Source organism: Phyllostomus hastatus, unplaced genomic scaffold (assembly GCF_019186645.2).
Source record: "Phyllostomus hastatus isolate PE091 unplaced genomic scaffold, TTU_PhHast_1.1 phas_contig_40, whole genome shotgun sequence".
Classification (NCBI taxonomy): Eukaryota; Metazoa; Chordata; class Mammalia; order Chiroptera; family Phyllostomidae; genus Phyllostomus; species Phyllostomus hastatus.
In genome coordinates, this window is record NW_025333872.1 from 60,978,040 (window position 1) to 60,987,782 (window position 9,743).

The window sequence follows — 9,743 nt, forward strand, 5'->3', positions numbered from 1 at the left end:
TTTATACAAAGCAATAAGCAGTAACTGTGGTTCCTCCAAATGTCCTTTAACTCCCTCCAAAGAAAATAAGGATTCTTTAAAAAGTGAGTAATCTTCCAGGACAGGGTTCTTAGCATTGTGATGGGAGCAAAGAGAAAAACAAAGTGAAGTCTAAAGAAACTTGAACCCCACCATAAAGAAAGCAGACAAAGAAATAAACAAGAAAATCTGCAGGCTTCAGTTTTCTGTGTGCATGCCATATACCAGATTTTCTGAGTGTGTACTTTTGGTATAAAAGACTCCCAGGATAAATACTGGGTCTACAGAAGTAGAGCTGTACCCCAACTAATGTAAGATTATGAAATGAATGGGGGGGCCACCACACTCTGAAGGAATCCCCAAACCTAACAAGTAACATACGGATCCTCCCATATAGTTTCCAGAGAAGGCTACTTTAATCAGAACATGTCTTGACCATTAAACATGAAGATATGAACAATCAAAGTTCACTGAAGATTTGAGGAAAACCACACTCACCAAATGAAAGAACATCCAAGGAAACCACGTCAAAAGAGCAACAGAAGACCGCTATGCAATAGGTCCAATTAATACACTCAGAGTGGTGTCGCTTGCTAGCACATCCATAAGACAATAACAGGATTTTATGGAAGAGGAATAATTAGATACCTTAGAAAAATGAAAACAACACAATGAGTAGGTTGAGGGATATATTAAACATAGCAGGAAATCGAATGTATAAGCTGCAATACCCCCTGGGTGGATGCTCAAGAATGTAGAGTGAAAGGACAAATAGGTAGAACACATGTAAGAAAAGTTGAGAAGTCTTTAGAAAAAGTGTCTGCATTATATCTGTTTCAATTTCATCATTATAGCCCCCTCATAAAGTATGTTTAATTATTATTGTTCATTTTGCAGATGGAGAAAGAGAACCTAGATGCAGTCGAATGGAGCAAGTCAGTGGCACTGCCCAGTCTAGAACTTGGGTCTCTCAAGTCACAGCCAACTTTTCTCTTTCTTTGCCCAGGATGTGGGGGATTGTTGAGCTGCGGTAACTGGGAAACACCTGTTTTAATACGTTATAATGCTAAGGAGATCCAAGTGGAGAGCATGAGCATGGCTCTACTTTGAGCCAAGTCAAGAAGAATGTAAACCCAGAGAAGGCTGTTGGATTTGGCAACTGATAAACCTTGAGAAAGGTTTCATCAGGGCTGTGGTTTCCAGAATTCAATAGTATTAGACAATCACTTTGGGAGCTTATGAAACTACAGAATTCTGGGCCTCATCTCCACAAATTATAATTCAGATGGTGTGGGTGGCTTCAGAATCTTTATTTTTAACAGGCACCCCAGGTAATTCCAAGCGGGTTCAAAACTGGGACAGCAGAATGGAGCATAGACAGAAACTGAGTAGCTGCAATTTCCAGGGCAGAGTAACAGGACTAAGAGTCAGCTCTGAAAACCTACAGAAGATCTCCTCAAATCTTCAGCTAAGAACTGATCAGTATGTGCCTGAGAGGAAACTAGTCCAGGCTGGGGAGAAAATTGCCAAAGCAGTTGGAGCAATTTCTAGAGATCACGCAAAACCAGGAAAAGTTCATGTCTCACCAGTGAGAGCAGACGATTTTCATAATACACAGGGCATTGAGTAGAGTACTCAGAAGGGCATTGCCTCAGAGGTAGAGCTAAATTAGCTGTAGTTCACATGGCAAACTTGTCCCATCTAACAAAGCAAAAGGCAAGTCTTGAATGGATCGAAAAGCCGCCTAGATGCTTTGCAAAACTGAGCTCAAGAATACTTAAACATTGGTTACTCAAACAGAAAGTCTCATAATATCTCCATCTAAAAAATTAACAAATGTGCAATGAAACAGGCCTGTAATGTGGAGAAAAATGCTATGGAAACAGACTCAGAAGTTACACAGATGATAAAATTAGTAGACAAGGACATAAAAACAGTTATTATAACTATATGCCATACATTAAAAAAAGGTAGAGGAAAGCATGAGCATGTTAAAAGAGACATGGAAGAAGATATAATAAAAGACACAGATAGAACATCTAGAGATAAAAATGTAAAATGTCTAAATGAGAGGATTAACAATGGATTAAACATTGTAGAAAAACAAATCCATGAATTTATAGACCTAGCTATACAAAGCTATCAACAAATAAAATATGGAGAGAAAGAAGACTGAAAGAAATAAATTAATCAGAAAACTTTGGTCCAACTCTGAGCATGTATTTGTAATTGTAGTCCCTGTGTGAGTCCAAAAATATACTTCTTCAAGTATTAATGAACAAATTATTTCTAAATTTGATCAAAACAATAAGCCCACAGATCAAAGAACCCAAAAGTTCAAAGAACCCTAGCACAAAAAAAAAAACTGAAGAAAGTTATAGCAAGGCCCAACATGTTTAGATTGCTTATAACCTAAATAAAGAGAAAAATCTTCAACGCAGCCAGAAAAAAATGACGGTAGGTTTTCGCTGGAAACCATGTGAGCTAAAAGATGGTGGAGCAGCATCTTTAAAGGACTGGAAAAAAGTAATGAGAAGGATTACTTCCTCATCTTTGTGTCAAAACCAAGAATAAATGCCCAGAACATAGTCAGGGTACAATAATTCTTTGATGAATCAGTGAATATGTAGACTCTTTTTCCTTTATTCAATGATTGGCTTAAGGTGTATAATTGTGTTTTGACCAATAAAACAATTAGTATTGGGAACAAATTTATAAATTTGAGCATAGTCTGTCACTTGGTACAGTTCTGCAGTGCTATTTTGATGTGTAAGAGTAACCTTTAAAAAACATTAAGTTTTAATCTAAGAAGGAAAAAAGTAGAAATGATGCATTGAAACAAGAAAATATAACATTCTCTTAACCTCTTCTCCAAAACAGGGGTGGTCAGTGTCAAGGGAAAGTCCCTACGTCCACGCTGACATTTGACTAAATAAAGTTCTGCTTCATCTATAGCTGGGTAAATTTTGTTTTCATTTCCTCTCTGTTCTTCATTTCCCTCACTGGGCTTGTCCTACCATTCAAGTTGCCAGAAAACAGATGGGTGTCCATGAAAGCAGGCTTCCTGAGGCCGCCAAGTTCTCCAAAGTTGTTGTTAACCTGTCTCAGAGTACAGATGGTAGGGTCCAAAATCTCACAAGAGACTCAGAGGCCCAGCAGCAGAGTTCAAGCCCCCATTAATAAATCATGCTCCTTTTCTCATATTCTGGGTGGTACTGGGTAGCATTTGTCATTCACCTGAGTCCTGAGGATCTCATTATAGAGCTGCCGAAAGTTCTAATGATACTTCTTTATGAACGGTCCGTATGCAACATTTGGGGCTTCTCGGGTATATGCACATTTGTGCAAAGAATTCTAAACTTGCTCTTGATTGGGTCACCCCAGCAGTAGCAGAGTCTCCCACCTGCCCCTCAATGAAAGGATGCATTTGGCTTAATTAATTAGCATCAATAATGGCAGAGCTCTTTCAAGGACGGAGCCTGGCCTTCCCAGGCTGCAGGTGCAGAATTATCTCCGTGACCTTTTGCCTCATGATCAGTCATTGAGGAGAGAAGTGGGAGCTGTCAGGAGGGAATCACAGGCCTGTTTATCTTCCCTAAGAATCATTGTCTGGCCTCTGCTATTCATGTCAGCAGCAGCCTTTCCCTCTTGGGAAACTTTCAGGATAGGCTGAGACGCCTCATCTGCTTGCTTAACGGGCACCTGGCTTTCTTTTCTGGGTATCTTGATGCTCATTTGCAAAGAAAGAAAATGTACTTTATTATGAGGAACAAAAACATAATGGAAAGAACCCAGGTGGCTGGAGGATGATTGACAAGCAAGGATGTCAGGAATTAGATGCCAGACAAGTGTCCTGTGTTTTCTGCTGCGCTTGGGGAGACCCACCTAGAAGTAGTGAAAAACCAAACCCCTCTTCACTTGCATGCTCCAAATAATGTCAGTACTAAAGATGCAGCAGGGAAGCATGTCTTTTCTCCCCTTTGCCTTACATTCTTGTTTCATATTCATAATAAAAGGAAAAAACATTCAGAAAGCAACTGCGACCTGCTGTTCCTCGGAGGGACTGATTTTAGGATTCTATAGGATCGAATGCTCTTCTGGCTCTGCCATTCTTGCTGATGAACAGAACTCCTCCTTACACACTTCTCCATTTCCCCAATCCCTCCTGACACTTAGGAATCATTTTGTGCCTCAGATTACAATGATCTGAGCTCTGTCTTCCCTGCTTGGAAGCAGTGGAGGGCAGAATCAGGTTTGAGCCACATTCGCCTGGGCCACAGCCCTTCCAGCCTTTCTGAAAGCACCTGGCTACAGCAGAAGAAGAAGTGCTCAGTGGCCAGGAGCAGCACCAGTCACCTGGAGCCTGCTGAGTCAGTAAGCTTCAACTATGAGAGTTTTCCAACTGCAAACACTGATCTACCTCACTTCCTACAGTCAGTATTGAAAGGCCACCTTCTCAGTGAATTTCATCATCAGAAATTTCACCCCCCCTCCATATTTAAATTGCCCCTTCCATTTTATATATTTATGTTAGACACTTCTCACTGTCTAACACACTGCCCAGGTCACCTAGTCATCTCGAAGAGTGTCAGTCACCCCCATCACCCTGTTGGAATACACGTGCCAGGATGGCAGGTGTGTCAGCCTCTTCGGTTCACTGCTTTCTTCCCAAAGGCTAAGCTGCGCCCAGAACGTAGTAGGTCCTTAATAGATAACTGTGTTATGAATTAAAAAATAAAGACATAACTTCTTTGTATATCTTAGGTGCTTACAAATTGTTTACTTAAAAGTGACTGTTAAATTCAATTCAACAAATAATTTCTATGTATTTGTAAAAATGTTCTTTGATAAGTCAAATGTTTGGTAATGTTACAGTATATCTACAAGGGTTTTAGTACATAACCTAAAAAGACAAAACAAAATGTATTTGTTCCCAGTTCAAAGATATACATAGTGGCATTTGTATTACTAATGACATCAGAGAAAGGAAAGGAAAACAAAGAATCAAATTAATGTACAAGTTGTAAATCTTACTCAGAGACTTGTTTGCAAACAGTTATGGTAGATACGCAGGTGAATTCAAGGACTGAATAAATTATTTGAATACAGTTTGATTATCTGTGAGGTCAGAGCTTCCTATAATATTTAGGTTTATTTCACACTCTCCACTCTGCTCCATTCTCACTGCATCTGCTTTCATTAGGAAAATACTTCATATTACCAAGTCTGAAATGTGTTGCTACAGCATGTTTAGCAAATTCCCTTCATGATCTGGTTTAAGCCACCTACATTTGGCAGAGTAATACCCCTTAAGATGTCCATATCCTCATCCTTGAAACCTGTGACTATGTTATTCTTCATGGCCAAAGGGACTTTGCAGATGTGACTAAATTAAGGGCCTTGAGGTGGGGAGATTATTCTGGATTATTCAGGTAGACCCAAACTAATTACATGGATCTTGAAAAATAGAGACTTTTCCTGGCTTTGGTCGGGGAAAATGCAATGTGGAAGAGTGGTCAGACTTGAAGGTGGAGGAAGGGGGCCTCTGAGAGCTAGAACAGTCTAAGAAATGAGTTGTCCCCTACAAAGAAGCACGGCCCAGCTGACACTGTTATTTTATCTCAGTAAGGCCCATATCAGACTTCTGACCTATAGAACTCTGACATAACGAATTTGTTGTTTTGAGCCACTAAGCTTTTGGTTATTTACATCAAGAGCAATAGAAAACTAATATTGTACCTTTTCTGGCCTCACTTTCCACTGTGTTCCTCTATGCATTTTATTCTAATACCTATATTCGCCACACTCTATCTAATGCTCAGACATGTAGCATTGCATTAAGAACAAAGATTCCCATACCTTTATCCTTACTGTTAACCTATGCTGGCTATCACATTCTCGTTTTTAAAATTCTCATGATTCAAATTGAATACAAGTTAAATGTATGTACTCTGCTCTCACTTCATTGAGTTCTGTTTTGTTCTCTCTGCCTTGAGTTGTGTTTACTTTGTTTCTCTCCACCATCACTGTTTTCAAAGAGCAGGGCCCTGGGTTTTTCATCTGTGGAAACCCAGCTTAGAAGCAGAGACACGATGCCCATTGGACATCCTTTCCATGACGAAGGAATTGCAGGATGAGAGGCAGTCTGTTCCTTTCCCTCACCTTTGGAAGGTTCACAGGGAATCATTTCACAATTGTCACCTAGGTTTAATAGAGAAACACTCTTAGATGTGCATTAAAAGATAGATGGTAAATATCTATTCCCATGTATCAGGAAGAAAACTCAGGATGAGATTCTGTAAGTGGGTGGAAATGCTTACAGGAAACAGTCTGAATGACTCTGGATTGCTACCAAAAAAGAAAGCAAAATACATAATGTAATCAAAGACTTAAAAACTGAATAAAAAACACAGGTGGCTGTTTGATACAAATCAAAGAGCACAGGGCTAGCTTCTACAGGTAAAACCAAAAAGATACAGAATCAAGGATTTTCTTACCAATGAGGAGGATAAAAGCCACTAAAAGGCAAACAAACCTAAAGAAGAAAGGATGAAAACACCAAGGGCACAAAAAGGGCAGGTGCCTTAATTGTTCACCAGGCTCAAAAAATTCACTGGGCAAATAGAACATTTAACTTATTTTTTCTTTCATTCAACAAACATTATTTGTATGCCTGATATTTGCCATATATTTTAAAAGTTATTTCTGGAGACACAAAATTAAAGAATACACTCCTTGCTCTAAAGCTGCTCACAAGTTCCTAAAGAAATTTAAAACAGAACTACCACGTGGTCCAGTCATTCCACTTCTGGAATATATACAAAAGAAATGAAAACACTAGCTGAAACAGGCATCTGCACCCTCATATTCAGGGCAGCGCTATTTAAAATAGCAAAGACATGGGAACAACCTGAGTATACATTAATGGATGAAGGTATAAAGAAGTTTATATAGGACTTCTGGCCAAGATGGAGGTGTAGATATATATGCTTTGCTTCCTTGCACAACCAAAGGAAGGACAACAACAAATTTAAAAACAAAACAAAACAAAACAAAAAACAACCAGAACTGCCAGAAAATCAAACTGTATGGAAGTCTGACAACCAAGGCGTTAAAGAAGAAACATTCATCCACTCTGGTAAGAGTAGCTGAGATGGGCAGCTGGGGCATAGAGGATGACAGCAAGGCATTGGATTGGGTGGGTAAGGTGGCAGCTGGCAGAGCAGGAAGTCCCACGTGCAGATAAGTTGGGAGAAACAAGTGGAGAGCAAGAGACACTGCAGGACCCAGGGCTCCAGTATGGGGAAATAAACCCTCAAAACATCTGGCAAAAAAAAAAAAAAAATCCTGTGGGGACTGTGGCAGCAGGAGAAACTCCCAGCCTCACAAGTTTGCTGGAGAGACCAGTGAGGTCCTAGAACACACACAAACCCATCCACCTGGTAATCAGCACCAGAAGGGCCCAACTTGCTTGTGGGTAGTGGGGGAACTGACTGAAAGTGGAGTGAGAGCCAAGCAAGCAGCATTGTTCCCTCTCTGTCCCCTTCCCCAAATAAAATGCCACAATGCAGAGAAGTGGGTTGCCCCACCCTGGAGAATATTACAGGCTCCACCCCTTGCAATGTAACAGGTATGCTGAGACAAGGAAACATAGCCCAAATGAAAGAACAGATCAGAACTCCTGAAAAAGAACTAAGCAACAAGGAGACAGCCAACATAACAGATGCAGAGTTCAAAATACTAGTAAGCAGGTTGCTCACAGAACTGATTGAGTACAGACACAAGGTAGAGGAAGAAGTGAAGGCTATGCAAAGTGAACTAAAGAAAAACATACCAGGAACCAACAGTGAAGGGAAGGAAACTGGGACACAAATCAATGATTTGGAACAGAAGGAAGAAATAAACTTCAACAAGAATGAAGAAACAGGAATTCAAAAAAATGAGGAAAAGCTTTGGAACCTCCAGGACAACTTTAAATGTTCCAACATCTGAATCATAGGGGTGCCAGAAGGAGAAGAGGAAGAGCAAGAAATTGAAAACTTATTTGAAAAAATAATGAAGGAGAACTTCCCCAATCTGGCTGAGGAAATAGACTTCTGGGAAGTCCAGGAAGCTCAGAGTCCCAAAGAAGTTGGGATCAAGTAGGGACACACCAAGATACATTGCAATTAAATTACCCAAGATAAAAGATAATGAGAGAATCTTAAAAGCAGCAAGATAAAAGAAGACAGTTATCTACAAAGGAGTTCCCATAAGACCAGCACCTGATTTCTAAAAAGAAATCCTACAGGCAAGAAGGGGCTGGAAAGAAATATTCAAAGTCCTGAAAGGCAAGGACCTACATGCAAGATTACCCTATCCAGCAAAGCTATCATCTAGAATTGGAAGGTGGATAAAGTGCTTCCCAGATAAGGTCAAATTAAAGAAGTTCATCATCATCAAGCTCTTATTATATGAAATGTTAAAGGGACCTAAGAAAAAGAAGATCAAAACTATGAACATTAAAATGACAACAAACTCACAACTATCAACAACTGAACCTAAAAACCAAAACCAACTAAGCAAACAACTAGAACAGGGACAGAATCACAGAAATGAAGATCACATGGAGGATTATCAATGGGGAAAGGGAGGTGGGAAAATGAGGAAAATGTACAGGGACTAAGAAGCATAAACTGTAGGTACAAAATAGACAGGGGGAGATTAAGAACAATATAGGAAATGGAGAAGCCAAAGAACTTATGTGTATGACCCATGGACATGAACTAAGGGGGAGGGATGCTGGTTGGATGGGGGCTTCAGGGTAGAAGGGGATAAAAGGAAATAAATGAGACAATTGTAATAGCATAATCAATAAAATATACTTAAAAAACAAAAAAGAAATACATTTATAATATATATTTCCTAATTATTTTAATTTATATATATATTTGCTAATTTATATATATATAGTGTATGTATGTGTGTGTGTATATATATATACATTTTGACAAAATGAACTCTAATTTCTTCAAGCTATTGATGTTTTGAAGAACAAGAAGTCTTTAAATTTGATATAGAATTATAGGATTAGTTTTCCTACTTTATTGTACCAGTGGTCTTCAAAATCTGGTCCCTGGACTGGTAGCAGCATCACCACCTGTGAATTCGTTAGAAATGCTCCCGCCTCACTCTCCTCTTACTGAATCAGAGACTCTAGAGGTGGGGCCGAGCAAGCCATCTGTGTTTTAACAGGACCAGATGACCAGAATGCATGCTAAAGACTAAAACAATCAATGTTATACACGTATAACACCTGGGGCTAGTTGAAGTCCTGCATTTGTGGTAGACAGCTCTATGAAAAACTATTTGTCATGGACTTACCATTCATTTACTATCAGGGCTGAAAAGAGATGCCTAATTAAATGATTGAAAAAAGAACACTTAAAAAAAGTGATTCAGAAAGGTAAAAAATAAAAGGACAGTCAAAAATTTGATAAGTAAAAAGAAAAGCAAATATTAAAATCTTAATATATAACAAGATAGAATTTAGGCCAAAAGAGTATTAATGAGATAAATAACAGACTTTAAATGCTAAAGATTATAATTTAAAGGAGAGATATGACATTCTTCCAAGTAATACACTAGAGATATTCAGGAAACAGAAATTACAGGAGAAAACAGGAAAATATGCTTTTAAAAACTAATAAGAAAAGTTTTTAATTCACTTATTTTTGGCCCCAATA